The 21,426-nt window shown below is 36.8% G+C and overlaps 1 protein-coding gene and 1 long non-coding RNA gene across 2 annotated transcripts in view; one reads left to right on the forward strand and one right to left on the reverse strand.

Annotated features, from left to right (window-relative positions):
- CNGB3 (cyclic nucleotide gated channel subunit beta 3) overlaps window positions 1–21,426 on the forward strand; it is a 187,004-nt gene that overhangs the window by 21,556 nt on the left and 144,022 nt on the right. The gene's annotated exons all lie outside the window — the stretch shown is intronic.
- LOC140500755 (uncharacterized) overlaps window positions 1–21,426 on the reverse strand; it is a 57,272-nt gene that overhangs the window by 10,359 nt on the left and 25,487 nt on the right. The window contains exons 2-3 of the long non-coding RNA XR_011965860.1: window positions 10,508–10,560; window positions 141–201 (exon numbers count right to left, since the gene is read on the reverse strand). This is a non-coding gene — a long non-coding RNA (uncharacterized lncRNA). The remainder of the gene's footprint in view (window positions 1–140; window positions 202–10,507; window positions 10,561–21,426) is intronic.

The following is a 21,426-nucleotide window of genomic DNA, read 5'->3' on the forward strand; positions in this document are numbered from 1 at the left end:
GTAAGAAACCACTCAAATATTATGGACCCATAGTCAGGATAACACAAGATTTAGCAGCTTCTACATTAAAGAATCATAGAACTTGGAATATGCCATTCTGGAGGTCAAAGGAGCTAGAATTACAACCAAGAATCACTTACCCAGAAAAACTGAGGCAGGGGGGAATGGACATTCAATGAAACAGAGAATTTTCATGCATTCCTGATGAAAATACAAGAGTTGAACAGAAAATAAGACTTTCAAATATGACTTGAGAAGCTTTTAAAAGGTAAAAAGGAAAGAGAGATCATAAGGACTTCAATAATCTTAAATTGTTTGCATTCCTACAGGGGAAAATGATACTCATAACTGCTAAGAACTTTCTCATTATTGGAGCAGTTGGAAGTACATAAAGACAAGGGGCATACATGTGAGTTGAATGTGATGGAATAATATCTAAAAACATAAAATTAAAGGATGAGAAAGAGAAATGCACTGGGAGAAGGGGGAAGGGAGAGATAGACTAGGGTAAATTATCTCACATAAAAGAGGCACAAAAAAATTTTTACAATGGCAGGCAAAACAGGCAGGGGAGAATTAAACAACACTTACTCTCAACAGAATTAGCTCAAAGTGGGAATAGCATACACATAAGATAGAAATCTATCTTATTCCACTGGAAAGCAGAAGGAATAGGAAAAGGCAGGACTGATACAAAAGAGTTTGAGTTAGGAGAGGTATTAGTCAGAAAAAAAACAAGGATGGACAGGGTAAAAGGAGAGAGGAAGTAGGATAAATACAGGGGGAAAGAGAATGGAGGGAAATACAAAGCAATCATAATTGTGAACAAATTTAACACCAAGTTTATCAGATAAAGACCTTATTTCTCAAATATATAGAGATTTGAGTCAAATCTATAAAAATAAGAGCCATTTCCCAATTGGTAAATGGTCAAAGGCAATTTTCACGTGAAGTAACCAAAGCTAGCTATAGTCATATGAAAAAATGCTCAAAATTACTCTTGATTAGAGAAATACAAATTAAAACAACTGTGAGGTACCACTCCATACCCGTCCCATGAATAGTTTCTCATAAATAAAACTGAAAAGTATGGAATAGATTTGAAAAGATACGAATCATAGAAAATTCAGCTGATCCTCAAACCACTCACTGTTGGCATTAATTATGCTTCCTTTAGGAACAGATACAACATCACCCCAAAGCAATCCTACTTCAGCTCCCATTTTATCCAAGGAAAATCATCAATAGTTCCTTATATTGTCTCTCCCAATGCAGTTTCCGTACTACAGCCACAATTTTACACATCTCTTATTCAAATCACCAGTCAATACCAGTAATCAGAGCCTAGAAATGGGCAAAAAGAAGGTATTTTCTTTTATAGGCAACAAATCATCTGTAAAAGTAAATGTTTTTCTTTTCCTAACTGTGGGAATTTACATATCATTCTGTACACACATTCACACCATTTTTGAAAATAGGTCTTTTGGTCCACTTCTCATCACAGTAAAAGTCATACATGCTTTTTGTTGCTTTGATGACAGTGACTTGAGTCGAAATCTGGAGCTAGAAAAGCTTTAATCACTTTTACCACAATCTGGAGAATAGAATGCAGCAAATAAAGGGCAAAGATAAACTTGAATGAATTTTATTCATGGATAAACTAAGATCATCAAGGCAAATTGTGTCAGAAAACTCTCCTCCTCCTCCTCCTCTTTCTCCTCCTCCTCCTCCTGCCATTTCAGTTGTGTACAACTCTGTGATGTCTTCTTGGCAAAGATACTGGAATGGTTTCCCATTTCCTCCTCCAGCTCATTTTACAGATGAGAAACTGGGGCAAAAGGGGTTAAGTGATTTGCCCAGGATCACACAGCTAGTAAGTGTCTTAGGCTGGATTTGAACTCAGAAAGATGAGTCTTCCTGATTCCAAGCCCAGTGTTCTATCCACCATGCCACCTAGCTTAATCTCCTGTAATATCTGAAAAATGATGAAACAGTTTTATTTTAGGGCAGTCATTGATTCAGCTCTGCATGCCATCTAGTGTTTAACAATAACTTCAAAGTCATCAACTGGGTTTTTCTTCTTGTGAAATTTCCCACATATTACATAAGAATCCCTCCATGAACCAGTCAGTCAGTAAATCAGCATTTTAAGTGCCTACTCTGTGCCGGCCACTGTACTATGTCCTGGAGATAAAAAGACAGCAAAAAAAAAAAAAAAAAAGAAACCAGTACTTTCCCTCAAGGAACAAGTCTATTGGGGGAGATGAAAATATGCAAACTATGTACAAACAGATAAAGAGAGAGATACACAAACTATGTATGAATACACATACATATACATATATACACATGTGTACATATATATGGGTGTATATGTATATGTACATATATATATACATACACATATAGTTTGTGTGTGTATGTGTATTCTTGTAGTAGGTGGGACTTGAAGGAAGGAAGCCAGAAGGTGAAGAGGAGGAGGAAGAGAGCTGTAGGAATGAAGGGAAACTATGAAAATGCCCCAAGTCAGGAAATGGATTATCTTCTCTGAGGAATAGTGAAGAGGTCAGTGTTAGGTTAGGGTTTGATAAGTAGATATGAAAGTCATAAGCATACAGATAATTGAATCTATGGGAGTTGAGATGATTACAGAGAAATAATATAAAAGAAGAGAAGAGAGCCTGGGACAAAGTCATGAGTGACCCCCACCATTAGCTCAGGAGGTGTGATGTGGATGGAAGATTTGGCAAAGGAAACTGAAAAGGAGTGGTCAAAAATGTAAAGAGAACTAGGAGAAAGTAGTGCCATGATGAAAATCTAGAGGGAACAGAATATCAGAGAAAAGGGTGATCAACGATGTCAAAGATCAGCAGAAAGGTCAAAAAGAAAAAGGATTAATAAAAGACCATTAGTTTGGTAACTAAGAAATCATTAATTTTGAAGGTCTAAAGGAATAAAGAGTCTGAATGACATCCCAAAAATCAAAAACAGTCTATTTTTGCTTTAAATGAATGCTTCTATTGGGATAGAGTTCAAATAATATGTATAGCAACTTACAGAGTACATATTTCATTGTTTCTATATTTCTATTTATATATATATATTCTATGTATATTCATGTGAATATTTTCCTGTATTCACATGAATTCCCACAATAAAATCTGATATTATAGTTGCATGATTAAAATAAACAGACATCAACTTTAAGAATACTTAAGATATCTTTAAACTGGCTAAAAATGGATTGAGCATAACTTGTTAATAGTCTCTAAACAGACACAAAAGTTCAACTGGAATTTTTTTCAGCAGGATAATATATGACAAATGCTATTTGTTCATGGTGAGTATAGTCAGTAGTATCATTCACTACTGAGATCATTTCTCCACTTAATGAAGACATAATCTTCTGTTTCACAATATTTTTGAAAAAAAACTTAAATTATATTATTTTGGATCCAATTGTCCAGATATATATATATATTTTAAAGAGATTATTTCAAGTTATTTGAAAGATTTTGAAGATCACATCTATGGATCATATTGGCAATATTAAGAAATAAACTTTCCTCACAACAGTTAGCTTTTTCAATATGACTTTTCAAAGGTCTTCTGTCTTTTTCTCAATACAAAACAAAGCCTTTCAATCATTCTATTAAATATTGTTTATGACACCATCCTTCTTATTTAGTTAGATAAAACTGCTTGTGCTCTTCCATAGATTTATCAATAAGTTTCCCTTTATAAAACTTTGACCAGCACATAAAATTTTGACAGATAGTGATTTTCCAAAACATTTGTCAGCTCCATTCCAATCTCTAAATTCTTTACCAATAAATGCTGGTTCACTATAACTTTTGTTTGCTGCATCACATAGAGAAGAAATAGCAACAAAAGCAAAATGCTACATTCTTTGATGAGTTGTATTCTGTTCACCTATAATTTTCATTAACATTCAGAGAGAAAACATTCTTTTATTACCTAATTTACTTGTAGGAAACATATTAAATCTAGCTTAAGAAGGGCTTCTAGATAATAGGTAGTAACTTTCTAATCTTTTTTTGTTAAATATCCCAGGCCAAGAAAAAATTAAAATTCAAAATATAAATTGAGATAAACAAATTGCATTATGTTTGGAGGAACCATAACAATGAACCAATATCAACATCAAACTTGTGTTCCAAATGGCATATCATCTAAATTCATGAAAGAAAAATTATCTGAATTACAATATCACATCAATAATAGCATGATAATATTAGAAGACTTAAATGTTCCTCTCTCAGAGCTGGACAAATCCAAAAGAAAGATGAACAAATAGGAAGATGGAATCAAATAAATTCTTAAGGGATTTAAAGTTAAAAGATTGAGAATGCCTTATGAATTGGACCACTAAAGAATGTATATATCCTCAGCACCAAACAGAACTCTTACAAAAATGGGTCATACATTACAAATACGTGTAAACAGACAGACACACATCTTTCCAAGACAATAATATAAATATAGCAATCAATTCAAGAAGCCATAGAGACTTAATGTAGAAATCCTAAATAATGAGTGGGTCAAAGAAGAAAATATAGAAATGATAAATATGTAAAAAAAAGATAATGATGGCTCATATATATCAACAATATATATCATATATTTCTACAGCAAAAACAGTCTTCAGAGGAAAAATTATGTTCCTAAAAACATACATTAACAAATTAGAAAAAGAGAGGATTGATGAACTGCGTGTACCACCACCAATCAGATCATCAAATGAAATGTTTGATAATTTTGAATAAGAATTACACTGAACCAAGACTAAAAAACTGAGAGAGAAAGTCTGTTTCAATTGGTCATTATTCATTTTACTGTACAAACATGAGCTGGTCGCATCATTATCTTAATGTAAGTTTTAAAATGAAGAGTTGATGCCATTTCCACAGCTACTAGCATATTAATTATAATTCAGTTTGTCTGTTCCTTTTCTTATCTTAACAAACCAATCCATATTGTAAAATTAAGGAGAGCATCATATTATTAAATTAAAATATCAAACTACAGGTATATTTTACTATTTTAGTAAAGTACATACAGTAAAAATTGTGAACATTTTATTCTCCTAGACAAACCTATTGTAACTGCTTATAGATGTCAAAGAATTTTCTAGAAGAGTACTCAGGCAATACAATGCTTTGAGCAAATATGGATTTTGTACACATTTCTACAACATCAATATTGTGCAATTTGTTGCTTATTGCATAACATAATAAGTACTCTGAAACTTAAAGAGCATGGCATTCAATTAAGTGAAAACTGCTTCCACTTTCTCTTCTGTTGTAAATAGAGTTCTCAAAAGACTTTTTAGAGATGAAAAAAAGTAAGCATATGGATCAATATTTGCTGATATCTCCTGGGATAATTTTTTTTTAATAGAACTCTCTAAGATCCTTTTCACTCTAATAAATCACTAATTCAAGTGAATCTTTAATGATGCCCATTTCAAACACTACTGAAAACTTAAGGTACATTGAGAGAGATTTGGAATTAAAGGGATTTTCATTCAAACATTACTCAAATCATTTCACACCTATTCTGAGATTTGTGAGAAAAGCATTCACAAACTGAAAAGTACTATATATAATCACAAATTATTTGTTACCAAATTGAGTAGTGATTCTACTGCTACCTTTTTTCCATTAAAAAAATTATCCATGTTTTAACTGGATAGAGAAACACTATTAGCTCCTAGTCATCAATAATTATTCATTCATTATGACCGAATGTGAACATGGTGTGAAAGGTGGGCAGCTCCCAAAAGTTCATTGAAATTTCATTTGTGAGAATTATTTAGTGCACAGATATATTAAAGCAACAAGCTTGCCTGATAGTTCTTCAGGGATTAGAGATTTGGGTAACCCTTACAAAAGTTGGTTGATTTAACCTCCTGGGCTAGAAAAAGAAAAGCATTAGAAAAAGGGAATAGGGAAATGTATGAAGTCAAGTCATCAATACTTGGTTCATAGATTTAGAGCTGAAGAAGACCTTAGAGATCATCGAGTCCAAGACTTCTTAACTCCTTTTAAGGATTTGTGCATAGATTTTGAAGAGTCTGTGAATTTGAATGGAAAAAAAATATATCTTAATCTTCACTATAGTTTCCATTGTAACCCTATGTGTTTTATGTATGTAAAAACTTTATTCTGAGAAGTTCATAGGCTTAATAGATTGCAAAAAGGTCTCTGACACAAGTTAAAGGTTAAAAACCTTATTCTAGTAAAACCCCCTCACATTTTAGATATAACAAAACTAAAGACCAGGGGCAGCTAGACAGTACAGTGGATAGTGCTCCAGGTCTGGAGTTAGGAGGACCTGAGTTTAAATCTGGTCCCAGACACTTATGACCCTGGGCAACTCACTTAACTCCCATTGCCTCCAAAACCAAAAAAAGAAAAGAAAAGAAAAGAAACTAAAGACAAATGGTATCAAATGATTTGCCAAAGGTGATACAAGCGGTAAGTTGAAGAGTTAAAATTTGAACTCAGGCATTCAGATTCCAGATCTAATACGTTATTTACTCTGTCAATTTGCCTCAGTGTTCTTCAACTTCAGAAAGATTTTATTTCATCTTGTCCAAAAATGACCTGTTTCATGGCAATCTGTTAGTTTTGTGGTGTTAAGGAATTTTTTTTACCTTTTTTTTTTTTATTTATACATTACTGAACATATTCTCAACAATCAAAATAAATTAGAAATTGAAGGGATTTGATATAAAAGGTGTCAGAAAATTTATCTAGAGAAATAACAAATATAGAATATCTTCTTACCGTGATAGATGTGGGACTTTTTTAATGACATTCCTCAGTTCTCTCTAAAAGCAATCTATTTCTATATGTCTTCTTTTATGAACTAAAAAAAAAATTCACCGAAACTAGAAGATAGTTGAGGCAAAGTGAATCATTTTTTCTTTTTTCTAAGCAAATGTCTAAGCCTAAATTTATAGTTCACATTTCTTAACAATTCTTCGGTAATTCAACAGAAAAAAATACCACATCTCTCCCTTGGAGACCTTGAGTCTCTCTCTGTAGAGTTAAAGGAAGGCAATTGCCTCTCACTGGGAAGCTGCATTATACCTTTTAGTCCATTGGGGTTCCTTTTTCATAAATTGTAGCTCCAACACCCATCATACTGTGTCATGGTACTTTGAAGGAGTTAATGTATCTCCAAAATAAAATGCTTTTTATACTCTCTTCCCTGGTAAAATAGAGCCTATGTTTTTATGTGATGTCTTCTCCAAATGGAGCCTTTACTTAATTCTTACAGAAATTTTTATGGCATAAGTATTTCTCATTTTATAAATGAAGAAATTGTTTCAAAAAGTAACTTCCCTGTAGTCACACAGACAGGGATGGTTCATTATAAGTATCTACTTCTCAGTATCACTATTTCTTAATACCTGTTCCATTTATTAATGCTTGTACACCAAAGCTAGGCATACAGTAGGCAGCTAGATGACTCAGTGGATAGCCAAAATCTTCCTCCTTGGAACTGTATTTTGGCTATTCTCTCTTAAATGATTTATGCAAAATAAAGCATAATCTCAAAAGTGATAGTAAGAGGATTGCCAGGCCTAGAGGCCTGAGGGCTACCCGAGTCTTACCTTACCTATCACAGGTCTTCGGCTGGCCAAACCGGATAAACGTATGAGAGAAGAGACTTTCCAGAGTCGAACAAGGGTTAGGCTTTATTCAGGGTCCTGGTTACATGTGCAGGGGGAACTCTTCCTTAGGAGAGAGAGAGAAATCTCCCAAGGAGGCAAAGATCTTACAGTAAGAGAATGAAAGCAGAAGTGGAAGTGGGGAGAGAGGGGAGAGGGAAGAAAGAAGAGAGGAGAGAAGGAAGAGGGGCCTTCTGTCCTGTAAGGGCCCCTCAGCGCTAAGAACGCCTTCAGGCTTTCCTGACCCTACTTAAGCTCTCCTGCTGCATAGTTTGCACCTGAATACCGTGCCTGTTAGATAACAATAGGTGTGCCCAGATCCGGGCCAGTCTCGAGGGCAGGGATGCCTCTCCCATCACGTTCTCACGGGAAGAGGCGGAAATACACGAGATAGCTCGGTCTCACTCCTCAATTCCCTGCTGTTTCCTGGGGGGCCTCATGAGAACTCTAAGATTTAGAAGTTCCCACCTTTACCCGCCCGAGACTGTCCACATGGAATTGAGCTTCCACCCCCAACAGAGGATAATTAAAATCATTCTAGAGATGCTATGCATTCTAGCAGCTACATAATAGTAAATTAAATAGGAGGATTTTCTTTAAATATACTTTCTCTAATTACAGGTCATGAGCACTTCAGCAAAAGTCATCATAAAAAATGAAGACACATCAGAAAATAATTTATCATTATATTTGTAAATACCCCTTTAAGTCCCAAATGCTCATTCATAGCAACAAAAAAAGTATATGTTTACACTGATGTATTTAACCAAAATATCAATATATAATCATGAATTCCTTTAACATTCACCTCTTAGGTAGTTGTTACTTAAGTTAATTCAATAAGCATTGATAAATTGCTTCCTAAGTAATCAGGGACCATGCTAAAGGATTAAAAGAAAAGAAAACACAAAACAATCCCTGTCATTGATAAATTTACATTCTACCGATAGATTTTATTGTTGAGATAGAACAGTTCTGCTGTTTAGGTTTATCATTGTTGGGATACACAAATATAGAAAGAATGGGTGATCTGACTCCTCCCTGTGTGGGAAATCTCTCCTCCAACACAACCCACACATGACTTAGACAAATTCTAGGCAGTTTCCAGAGGCACATGAAGGTTAAAAGATTTGCTAGGATCAGCTAGTAAGTATTAAACATGGAAATGGATTTTCCTAACTTCAAGCCCAGTACTATCCCATGCTACCTCTATATAACTATTGGAAATAAAATAAAAATACATTATCTTTTCCTGTTGATTTGACTAGTTAGATTGGAATAGCCAAGGCCTTCTTTCTGTGACCTTTAAAAAAAAGGAGGAGTGATCTTATCACTCAAAACTGAGTTGTTTAATTTAGATCCTGGATGCAGTATAAGATTTCATTCCTAAGTTAGTCACTTTTCATAGACCTCCTTTAAAGCAATGACTAAGGGCCATTGATTAATTGCTAAAGGTTAATGGCTTTCTGCATCATGATTTCATCACTGGAAGGGGGAACAGATGTCTCACACCTGCAAGGGTCTCCAATGTGCCCTGCTACAGCACAGGACACAGCAGGCTGGAAGTGTATTATAGTCACTCAGAGTGGGAAACAATCAAACAGATCGTCAGCATCAGCTGTTTGCAAGGCTAACTGTGCTTTAATCATGCTTCCTTATTTGATAAAAACCAACCTATCCCTAAGCATGCTGAGCTTGGATCTCATGGGGAGCTATGTGGGTGCATCCCAGGGCATAATTTGACTATGTGCATTGAAGGAAGTTGGCAAATGTGAAGGGCAATGTAAAAAGCATGGTTGGCAGGCAACATGATTTACACGGTTCCTTTGCATGGCCCCAGAAAGGAATCCTGCTGTCCCTATGTGAAGTCTGGGATGAAGCACAATGCATGGCTGGCACAACCTCACCCAGATGCCAAAACAAAATGTGCCATGTATTTTGGATTCGTATTTCATGTCGAAAATGATGCAATCAATCTGACCATCTGCTCTCCCAAAAAAGAAAAGTCATACTCTGTACAAAGAAACACCCACCCTAAACTGCAGTTGCCTGGAGCTCTTTTGTTGAAAGTCTCCAAGACATTTTTTTTTCCTCAGATAGTGGTTTGGCTGTGGGTCCAAGAATGTGCAATAACTTATCTGTAGGTTCCTTGGTCTTCATCAACATACCATTCCCCCAAGCTTTACCTGGTAATTCAGTGGTTATTTCCAAGAAGAAAAACATATTGTCAGGCAAGTGCTACTTCTACTATTCCTGTTATAACAGAGGTGGTGTCATTTTACAAGGTCTTCATGACTTCTGAGAACAAGAAAAGCCCTGGTGGGGAGCTGAGTTCTGCTTTGGCTTAATTTAAGCCATGTGCTGCAGCCAGGAAAAGTGAACCATCATTAATAAAATCATCAGAGTGGGAGAGAGTTACAGGACAGTCATGTTTGAATAATAACATGGGAGGAAATATTGCAAATACCGTAAAGAGATTAGACATGCAGGCAGCTATAGTTCGAATTAGTGAGAATAGCAAGGAATTGGATATTCTGCTATAAAATTACCATGAGCCTATGATATCATCCATGTGGGTGCTCTCTCCAATGTTGTGAATTCTAACCCATCCATCCTTTCTCATCCTATGTGACTCTTGTACATATATTACCTAAATCCTCCTACAGGGAGTCCTTCCAGGACAATAGGCATACTCCTTTTAATATCTTGACATCACATGGATACCAATACCGCATGTGGACTAGCTATTATCTCTCACTCACAATATAAGATTCTCCCACTGCCTCTTCCATTAGTAACCCTTACCTTAATTCATGCAGGTCTGCCCACTAGACAATGAGACTGTTGATCATGGCAATCTATGAAACAAATGAAAGAAAATAAAGTTATAAAATAAGTATGTATCTACTGAGGTAGCATGGGGATAGCGGATAGTGTATTGGATTTGAGTCAGGAAAACCTGGGTGCAAACCCTGCCTCAGTTATTTACTAGCTATGTGACCCTAGACAGGTGACAGTTTCTCTAGTTCTCAATTACCCTATTGGCAAAATCAGGATAATTTTCATTAGGATAATCACTCACTAGGTTAATGAAAATAAAATCTAGGTTTGGGGGTTTTGCTGTTTGTTTTTTACAAACCCTATATGGGCATTATATAAATTTCAACTATTTCACAAATATATACATACTTTCATTTGATCCCCACAATTCTGTGAAGTTGGTAAGGGACAGTAGGTCTTAAAACAGCACTTTACTAAGGAGGACAACTGAAGCTCAGAGAGGCTGACAAGTCAATCCAAGGCAAGCAGGCAACTGTAGAAGTCAGAAGCTAAGTTCAGATTTTCTTACGCTAATTGCTGTGTTCTTTTCACTAGTTCAAGTAACTTCCATACTATAAATAATTGTGTGCACATTCCCAAGGCTTTAAAAACAAAGAGTTTCATGAAATCCTTTTTAAGAATAGAAAGAGAAGCTTTGGATTTGAAGTGCAAAGACCTAGGTTTAAGTCTTGGCTATACCATTTGGAAACTATGTGACCAAAGTCTAAGACATTCGTTTTCCGGGATCTGTTTACATATCTACTATATGTAGAGGTTGAGCTAAATGATACCTAAGGCCTATTCCAGGTTTCATGTTCTTTGATTCTAAAATCTCAACTGGTTAGCCGTTTCTTGCTAGGCATTCAGATTTTACAAGCAATCATTATATTCACCTTTTATAGTAAATCTCTCATCATTTTCCCAATGCCAACATTCAAGGCAGCTAATTGGGGTTGGGGAGAGGGGAAGGAAGCGGAGAAAGACCTGAATATATGTAAATTTTTTTCTGTAGTTGAACCAAAATTGACGTTATTTATGAGCCCAGACAGATTATTTGGTTGCCTTTTAAACGAGCTCATAAATTTGAGAGTGGATCCGTTTTTGTTTGTATGTGTGAAAAATGCCATCCCGACTCAACGTGTAAAAGAGTGAGAAATACGGTACATCTTGTTATTCTCAAAGCCTTCATAGTGGGAAGTGATTTATTCTGCAAATGCTGGATTTTCTCCGTTAAATCCTATATCTTGCTATATCATGACCTTCTAGTGTGGAATTTGGTAAAAGGATGGCCCCTTTCCAACGTCTGCTATACATATAATGAGGTCCTGCTGCTTGTTCCCTTGGAATAAACCCTTGGCTTTATTACTGGAATAACAGCAGGACCTCATTATACAGATAGCAGTGTTTTACCTAAAACATGTTCCTGCTGACTAGACCTACAGGACAGCATTAGAGTGAGGCTGCTGGGTGTTTGCATATTGATAGAGTCGGGGGGGTCTGCTACAGCTCTGGGAATTGGACTTTAAAATGAACTGAGACTTTTTTGATGTTTATATTTGCTACCTTCAGGCCAAAATTATCTTCCCACTCTAAAGTGAATCTAGGTAGAAGAGGTATAATAGCCAAAAGCATCTTGGGAGAGTTATAGCATGAAACTTTCTCTTCTCCATTTAAAAATATGACTAATTATCCAATTTTACGCTGGTTGCATGTGTCTCATTTCTTCCAAATGATATAGTTCTTGCAATGTTACATGAAAAAAATCAAATTGGGTAAATCAAATCACATTTTAAACGTGTGTGGGGAGTTTGTAATTTAAAAGACAATTGTAGCATTAAATGGATGGTCACTCTCAAATTTCCTGGTTTCGTAAATACAGATTTTCTTATATAGTGTTTGTTTAAAGTATTCAAACTGAAATTCAGAAAACTAAACAAGGAAAGTTTTCCCAGGGCAATTGTAATTTCTTAAGTAGACTACATCCAATTAAAAACAAATTACTAAATGTACTTTACATGATTCTCATATCATTCCTCTTATTCCTATTCTATATTTCTCTCTACATTAATTTCCTTTTATTAAAACTTTTCAGCAATTTCACTGCTTAAGCATGAATTTTCCAGGGGCAGATCTTAAATTAATCTTTATTAATGGACTGCTCTATATGTACAATTTGAGGGAAAGAGTTTCATACATTGAATGCAAAGCAAGATCATTTAATGTGCTATTGGGAGGATAGTACTTCAAAGCATTATGTGTTTCATAGATCTAGATATATATGGTTATTATTAGGGACAGGGTCTGGACTTTTGATTTCATTTGCATAGGGTACTGCCGAGTGAGAAAATTTTCTTCACCAATTCATGTTGGCATCTTCTCTTTAGCTTAGGGTCTTACAGAACTGACTAGAACACTAAAATGACTTATGACTTGTTCAGGATCACATAGTCAGTGTGTTACTTAACTTACACAACTTATTACCTGGTATGCCTATCATCATCATGATCATCATCATATCACTGTTATCTCATTCGTCTCATCTTTTTTGATAGGTTTTGAAACAAATAGCCCAAGAGCAAGTCACTTCCCTGCTAGTATTCACATATATTAAATGTTTTGTTGACTGTTACACAGATGAACAAAATTACTACTTTTGAAATTGAATAAGAACATTGGAATTTAAGCTTATCTTTAAAGCAACATCAAAGCAGCAAATAAAATGGAAGGGATGACATGTACTTTATCTTGTTCCCAAATTGTTTTCAGTTCTTCCATGAGGTCTTTATATACAGGAAGTTATACATCTTATTTGGTTGGACATTGAGTATTCAGGATGAAAACATCTTTTAAAATCTTATTCTAAAATTTTTATGGATCAGTGTTATGTCCATAGAGTTGTAGGCAGTACTGGCTAGGTCCAGTAAAATTTATTTGATGAATTCTCAAGGATGCTTTTGGGTTTGTATTTGTACTATAGGGATCTGTCATCCATTTGTTCATAAAAGATAATGAGCTTAACTCTAGCTATTTTTCCAGGTATCTGGTAGATACTAAATTTTTGCAACCTGCAGTGATACATCCACTTGGAAGGAAACTTGCCTGATTCTACTAGCTACTGTTCTCTTTTGAGCTCCAGTCTTGCCTATTGGACATTTTGAACTGGATGTCTCTTAAGCATCTCAAACTCAACATGACAAAAACATCTTTCCCCAAAATTCCAGTCCTTTCTTGATCCTCCCAATTACTGTTAAGGGCTTCACTATTCTTCCAGTCATTCAGATTTTCAACCTTGGTGTCATCCTTGACTTCTCATTCTCATGCCACATAGCCCACATAGCTGGCAAACCTTGCTGCTCTCTCCACAACATCTCTTCCATATTTCATTTCTCCACTTCCACAGTCCTTCCTTATTAGTTTTCACCTGGCCTATTATAATAGGTACTTATTTGGACAGCCTACCTCAAACTTCTTCCCAGGCCAATTCATCCTCCAGATAATACCATGATTTCCTAAAGCACTGATTGTATCAGTCCCCATTCTATTAACCCCAATGATTCCTTGTTATTTCTAAGATCAAATATAAGCTCTTTTAACATTGACAGTTCTTTGCAACCTATCCCTTTCCTAGATTTCTAGTATTCTTCACTGTTACTGGTATTCCTTTAACTCTCTCCACATAGTACATGCTCCTGTCATACTGACTTACTTATTGTTCCTCATACACAATCCTTGATCTCCTGACTCCATGCTTTTGTACTGTCTATCCTCCATGTTTGGAATACATTATTTATATACCTCTGCTTCTTTAAATCCCTAGTTTACTCCTTATACATGAGTTTTTACTAATAACCTCTGTTACTAGTACATTCCAACTCAAAACTAGCTTTATTCATTTTGTATAGAATCGTATATGTACATTTTTGCCTCCCACATTAGAATGTAAGTTCCTTGAGGGCAGGGACCATTTCATTTTTTGTCTTTATAGCGAAAGAGGTTAGCCCAGCTATTGTTGTTGTTTAGTTGTGTCTGACTCTTCACGACCCCATTTGGGGTTTTCTTATCAAAGATACTGGAGTACTTTGCCATTTTCTTCACCAGCTAATTTTACAGATGATGAAACTGAAGCAAACAGGGTTAAGTGACTTGCCTGCAGTCACACAACTAGTAAAGGTTTAAGATTGGATTGAACTCAGGTCTTACTGATTCCAAGTCCAGTACTCTATCCACTACCCCGCCTAGCTACCCTAAGCACAGTAACTGTTTAATTCTTGGTGCTTTTATCCCACCACCTACTATGGTATCTGGCATATGGTAGACACTACATAAATGCTGGTTGGTTGATTAGAAAATACCGCATTTGATATCAACCATCCTTGACATTACTTTGCAATGGAGGTCTATTTTAAATAGAAATTGTTTTTCTGCATGGACATCAAATACTTTGACATTCTGACTCTGTGTAGATTAATTTTATTTATATACAATCCATGACTAAGCTGTAAGTCAAGAATCAAGTCAAAAGGTTTAAGATATTCAGTTAGTCAGTCAATAAACATTAAAGCATCTACTGTGTGCCAGATACTGTGCTAAATGCTAATATAAAAAGAGGCAAAAGACAATCGCTACCTTCAAGAAGCTCACAATCTAGGGGGGAAACAACAAGCAAACAAATATGACCAAATAAGGTACATAAAGGAATAAATAAGCAGCAATTAACAGAAGGAAGGCACCACAATTGAGGGGTTTATAGAATTGCCATGGGGCTTTCTGATGGCTTATTTGATCATCACCAAATCAACAGCATGTTGCTCATGGAACTTTCTGGCCCACTCTTTTTGCTCCTGTTTTTTGTGATCATAGATTTTTTTATTTATTGTTATTATTGATTCTGTTACTTTCAGTCCTAGGCAGTAACAGAAACTGACCAATAGCTTTTAAAAGTTTAGTTTCATAAAAGACAAATACTCAAATTTAATACAGAGTATCAGTGATTTCAATTCAAATATCTCTTCTGCATTTTCCTTCTTTGTTGTCTTGCTTTGCACCTGAGCTGAATGAAACTCCAGGTATTACATTTTCTTATTTTTATTTCTTTATTCCCACAGCTACTAGAACCTCTTTCCCCAAAATTGCTTCCCAGAACCTTCATCCTTCCTTATCAAAAGTTACTTTGGGAGGATTGTGGGAAGGTGGAGGAGTGGGTCAGAAAATTTCAAGCTCTCAAGATTTTCCTCCAAAAAAGAGATAAAATAGTGCTTCTGGGTGAACCTAGAGCCATGAAAGCAAATAAGAGTAGGGGCATAATAGGGGTCCCTTTGGGATAATCGGAGGACCATCTGAAGAAAAATCCCAGACTAGATTTCATCCTGTGAAAAATAAACACCTCCAGGCTAGAACAAGCGCCATCCCTGGGGTTAGTTGGTTTGAGAGGCTGCCTTAGGCCCCAGCCACAGGAACTTTTACTCCCAGGACAGTGAGGGGAGTTAGGCCTCTGACCTTGGAAAGATCTAAGGAACCTCTGCTAACAAGGAATGCCAGACCCCGCAGTGCAGAGCCGCGGATGAGAAGGAACCAGTGCACTGAGGTGAGTTGCAGAAGCAGTGGGGGCAGGGACATTGGTGGCTGTGGGTACTTACAGGAGGTTGGAGGTCTTGGTTTGAGTTCAAGGTCAGAGGGGGAGAACTGAGTGTAAAGGCACCATGCCCCCATACTCCAGAACTAAAACCTAAATTATTACCAAAAATAAAAATGCTATTATGGGAATAGAGAAGACCAAGGTTCATCTTCAGAGGAGTATACTTAAGCAAAAAAAAACAAACAAACAAACCCTCTTCTACTCCAAAAAGTAATGTCAAATGGTCATCTATTCAAAAAGAATCCATTGAAGAACTTAAAAAAGACTTTACAAATCAAATGAGAGAGGTTGAGGAAAAATTAAAAAAGAAAATAAAATATAAGAAAAACAAGAAGATTATGACAAGAAAGTCAACCAATTAGAAAGGAGATTCAGAATCCAAGGAAGAAAATGACTTCCTGAAAATTAGAATTAGGCAAGAGGAAACCAGTGAAGTTATAAGAGATGAAGAAATAAAAAAACAAAATACAAAGAATAAAAAATAGGAGAGGATGTGAAACCTCTCACAAGAAAAACAATAGATCTAGAGAACAGATCAAGAAGAGAAATCATAAGAATAATTGTACTACCTGAAAGTTCTGATCAAAAAAAGAATATTGATACAATAATACAAGAAATAACTTTTTAATTATCCTGAGGCATTAGAACAAGAGGGGAAAGTAGAAATGAAAAAAAAAATCTACCAATCACCACCTGAAAGAAAGTCTACAAGAAAAACTCACAGAAGTATTATAGTTAAATTCCAAGACCTCCAGATCAAGGACAAAATATTACAAGCAACAAGAAAAAAAACAATTTACATATGATTGGGCCACAATTAGAATTAATTAGAATTAGAAAAAAATAAGACTATAGAAGGTTACTTTCTTGGTGAATAGGTATTTTCTTCCATCCTTTTGGATGAGGAAGAACAAAGCATACCATCAGAGGAAGACATCAAAGTCAGGGCTTCTACATCCAAAACCTCCAAAAAATATGTAATGGTCTCAGGCCATGGAAGAGCTCAAAAGGGATTTTGAAAATCAAGTAAGAGAAGTGGAGGAAAAATTGGGGAGAGAAATGAGCGTGATGCAAGAATATCATGAAAAGTGAATCAACAGCTTGCTAAAGGAGACCCAAAACAATGCTGAAGAAAATAATACCTTTAAAAATAGACTAACCCAAATGACAAAAGAGGTCCAAAAAGTCATTGAGGAAAAGTATGCTTTAAAAAGTAGAATTTGTCAAATGGAAAAGGAGCTTCAAAAGCTCACTGAAGAAAATAGTTCTTTAAAAATTAGATGGAAGATTGGCAAACATGACAGAACAAGAAAATGATAAATGCTGGAGAGGATGTGGGAGAGTTGGAACACTAATTCATTGTTGGTGGAGCTGCGAGCACATCCAACCATTCTGGAGAGCAATTTGGAACTATGCCCAAAGGGCTACAAAAATGTGCATACCCTTTGACCCAGCAATATTGCTACTAGGACTATATCCCCAAGAGATCATAAAAATGGGAAAGGGTCCCACATGTACAAAAATATTTATAGCAGCACTCTATGTAGTTGCCAAAAACTGGAAGTCAAGGGGATGTCCATCAATTGGGGAATGGCTGAATAAATTATGGTATATGAATGTAATGGAGTACTATTGTGCCATAAGAAATGATGAACAAGAAGACTTCAGAGAGGCCTGGAAGGACTTATATGACCTGATGCTGAGTGAAAGGAGCAGAACCAGGAGAACTTTGTGCACAGCAACGACCACAGTGTACAAGAGTTTTTTCTGGTAGACTTGGAATTTTGTAATAACGCAAAAACTTCTTATAAAAAAAAAAAAATCCCAAAGGTGGTTCTCAAGGCAAAATGCCTTCCACACTCAGAGAAAGAAATATGGAAGTCATTCACAAAATGTAGCAGATCATGTTTGTGTATGTGTATGTGTTTGTGTATCATGTTTTGATTTGTTATATGATTTCTTTCATTTAAAAAAAAAAATTAGATGGAGGCTAATGACTTTATGAGAAACCAAGAAAGTATAAAACAAGACCAAAAGAATGAAAAAATAGAAGACAATGTGAAATATTTCATTGGAAAAACAACTGACCTAGAGAATAGATACTGGAGAGACAATTTAAAAATTGTGAGACTACTTGGAAGCCATGATCAAAAATAAGAGCCTAGATATCATCTTCCATGAAATTATCAAGGAAAACTGCCCTGATATTCTAGAACCAGAGGGCAAAATAAATATTGAAAGAATCCACCAATCACCCCCTGAAGAAGATTCCAAAAGGAAAACTCCTAGGAATGTTGTAGCCAAATTCCAGAGTTCCCAGGTCAAGGAGAAAATATTTACAGGCAGTCAGAAAGAAAAAATTCAGGTATTGTGTAAATATAATCTAGATAACACAGGATTTAGCAGCTTCTACACTAAGGGATCAAGGGTTTGGAATATGACATTCCAGAGGTCAAAGGAGATAAGATTAAAACCAAGAATCACCTACTCACCAAAACTGAGTATAACACTTCAGGGGAAAAAGTGGAATTTCAATGAAATAGAGGACTTCCAAGCATTCTTGTTGAAAAGACCAGGGGGGCGGAGCCAAGATGGCGGAGTAGAAACACACAAATACACTAGCTCCGAACCCACAGCCCATGAAATATCCGTAGTAAAGAGCCGCCAATAAATTCGGGAGCAGGAGAAGCCACATAATAGTGGAGCGGATAAGATTTCTGTTCCAGAGGGACCTGCAAACCTCTTGCAAAAGGTCTGTCACGCTGTGGACGCGGAGCCCAGCCCAGCCCTGCACCTGCCCCGACAACGAGAGGAACAGATCCGGACTTCAGAGACAGGATCTCCAGCGGCCACGCGGGTCCCTCCACCCACAGGTGACGGGGGTTGGTGAGAAGGTCTCTTTGGTGGGTCAAGAGGAGAGTGGGGTGCCCCCATACTCAGGCCCCTGCGGAAGGCAACAGCGGAGGCAGGAGCAGACTGGGGCTCCCCAAGCAGGCAGGAGCACGGATCCATTGTTGAAGGTCTCTGCATAAACCCCCTGAGGGAACTGAGCCTGTGAGGCGGCCCTGCCCCCACCTGAGCACCTGAACTTAATCTCACACTGAATAGCAGCCCTGCCCCCACCCAAAGCCCTGAGGCTGGGAAGCAGCATTTGATTCTCAGACCCCAAGCGCGGGCTGGGAGGATCTGGAGGCAAGGTGGGTGTGAGGAGATTATTCAGAGCTCAAGTCACTGGCTGGGAAAATGTCCAGAAAAGGGAAAAAAACCAAGACTATTGAGGGTTACTTTCTTGGTGAGCAGGTTTCTCCTCCCCTCCCTTCTGATGAGGAAGAGCGGTGCTCACCATCAGGGGAAGACACGGAAGTCAGTGCTTCTACATCCCAGCCCACTCAATGGGATCAGTTCTGGGAAGAGGTCTTAAAGAGCCCAAACAATTTTCAAAATCATGATAGAGAGGTGGAGGAAAAACTGGGAAGAGTAATAAAAGACTTGCAAGCAAAGTATGAACAACAAATCAGCACCCTGCTAAAGGAGACCCAAAAAAATGAGGGAGAAAATAACACCCTGAAAAATAGGCTAACTCAATTGGCAAAGGAGGTTCAAGAAGCCAATGAGGAGAAGAATGCTTTAAAAAGCAGAATTAGCCAAACGGAAAAGGAGATTCAAAAGCTCACTGACGAAAATAGTTCTTTCAAAATTAGAATGGAACAGATGGAGGCTAATGACTTTATGAGAAACCCAGAAATCACAAAACAAAACCAAAAGAATGAAAAAATGGAAGATAATGTGAAATATCTCATTGGAAAAACAACTGACCTGGAAAATAGATCCAGGAGAGACAATTTAAAAATTATGGGCCTACCTGAAAGCCATGATCAAAAAAAGAGCCTAGACATCATCTTTCATGAAATTATCAAAGAAAACTGCCCTGATATTCTAGAACCAGAAGGCAAAATAAATATTGAAAGAATCCACCAAACACCACCTGAAAAAGATCCAAAAAGAGAAACTCCTAGGAATATTGTGGCCAAATTCCAGAATTCCCAGGTCAAGGAGAAAATATTGCAAGCAGCTAGAAAGAAACAATTCAAGTACTGTGGAAATACAATCAGAATAACACAAGATCTAACAGCTTCTGCATTAAGGGATCGAAGGGCATGGAATAGGATATTCCAGAAGTCAAAGGAATTAGGACTAAAACCAAGAATCACCTACCCAGCAAAACTGAGTATAATACTTCAGGGGGAAAAATGGTCTTTCAATGAAATAGAGGACTTTCAAGCATTCTTGATGAAAAGACCAGAGCTGAAAAGAACATTTGACTTTCAAACACAAGAATGAAGAGAAGCATGAAAAGGTAAACAGCAAAGAGAAGTCATAAGGGACTTATAAAAGTTGAACTGTTGACATCCCTACATGGAAAGACAATATTAGTAACTCTTGAAACTATTCAGTATCTGGGTATTTGGTGGGATTACACACACACACATGCACACGCACACACTCATAGAGACAGAGTGCACAGAGTGAATTGAAGAGGATGGGATCATATCTTAAAAAAAAATGAAATCAAGCAGTGAGAGAGAAATATATGGGAGGAGAAAGGGAGAAATGGAATGGGGCAAATTATCTCTCATAAAAGAGGCAAGCAAAAGATTTTTTTTTAGTTTGGGGAAAAAGAGGGGATGTGAGAGAAAAACATGAAGCTTACTCTCATCACATTCCACTAAAGGAAGGAATAAAATGCACACTCATTTTGGTATGAAAACCTATCTTACAATACAGGAAGGTGGGGGACAAGGGGATAAACAGGGTGGGGGGGACGATGGAAGGGAGGGCATGGGGAGGAGGGTACAATTTGAGGTCAACACTCATGGGGAGGGACAGGATCAAAAGAGAATAGAAGTAACGGGGGACAGGATAGGATGGAGGGAAATATAGTTAGTCTTATATAACACGACTATTATGGAAGTCATTAGCAAAACTACACAGATTTGGCCGATATTGAATTGCTTGCGTTCCAAAGGGAGGGGAAGGGGAGGGAGGGAGGAAAAGAAGTTGCAACTCAAAGTGTTAGGAATAACTGTCAAGTACTGTTCTTGCCGCTAGGAAATAAGAAATACAGGTAAAGGGGTATAGAAAGTTATTTGGCCCAACAGGGCAGAAGAGAGGATGGAGACAAGGGCAGAGAGGAATGATGGAGAAGAGAGCAGAGTGGAGATGGGGGCAATTAGAATGCTTGGTGTTTTGGGGGGGGGGAGGGGACAAG

The sequence above is a fragment of the Notamacropus eugenii genome, chromosome 4 (assembly GCF_028372415.1).
Source record: "Notamacropus eugenii isolate mMacEug1 chromosome 4, mMacEug1.pri_v2, whole genome shotgun sequence".
Classification (NCBI taxonomy): domain Eukaryota; kingdom Metazoa; phylum Chordata; class Mammalia; order Diprotodontia; family Macropodidae; genus Notamacropus; species Notamacropus eugenii.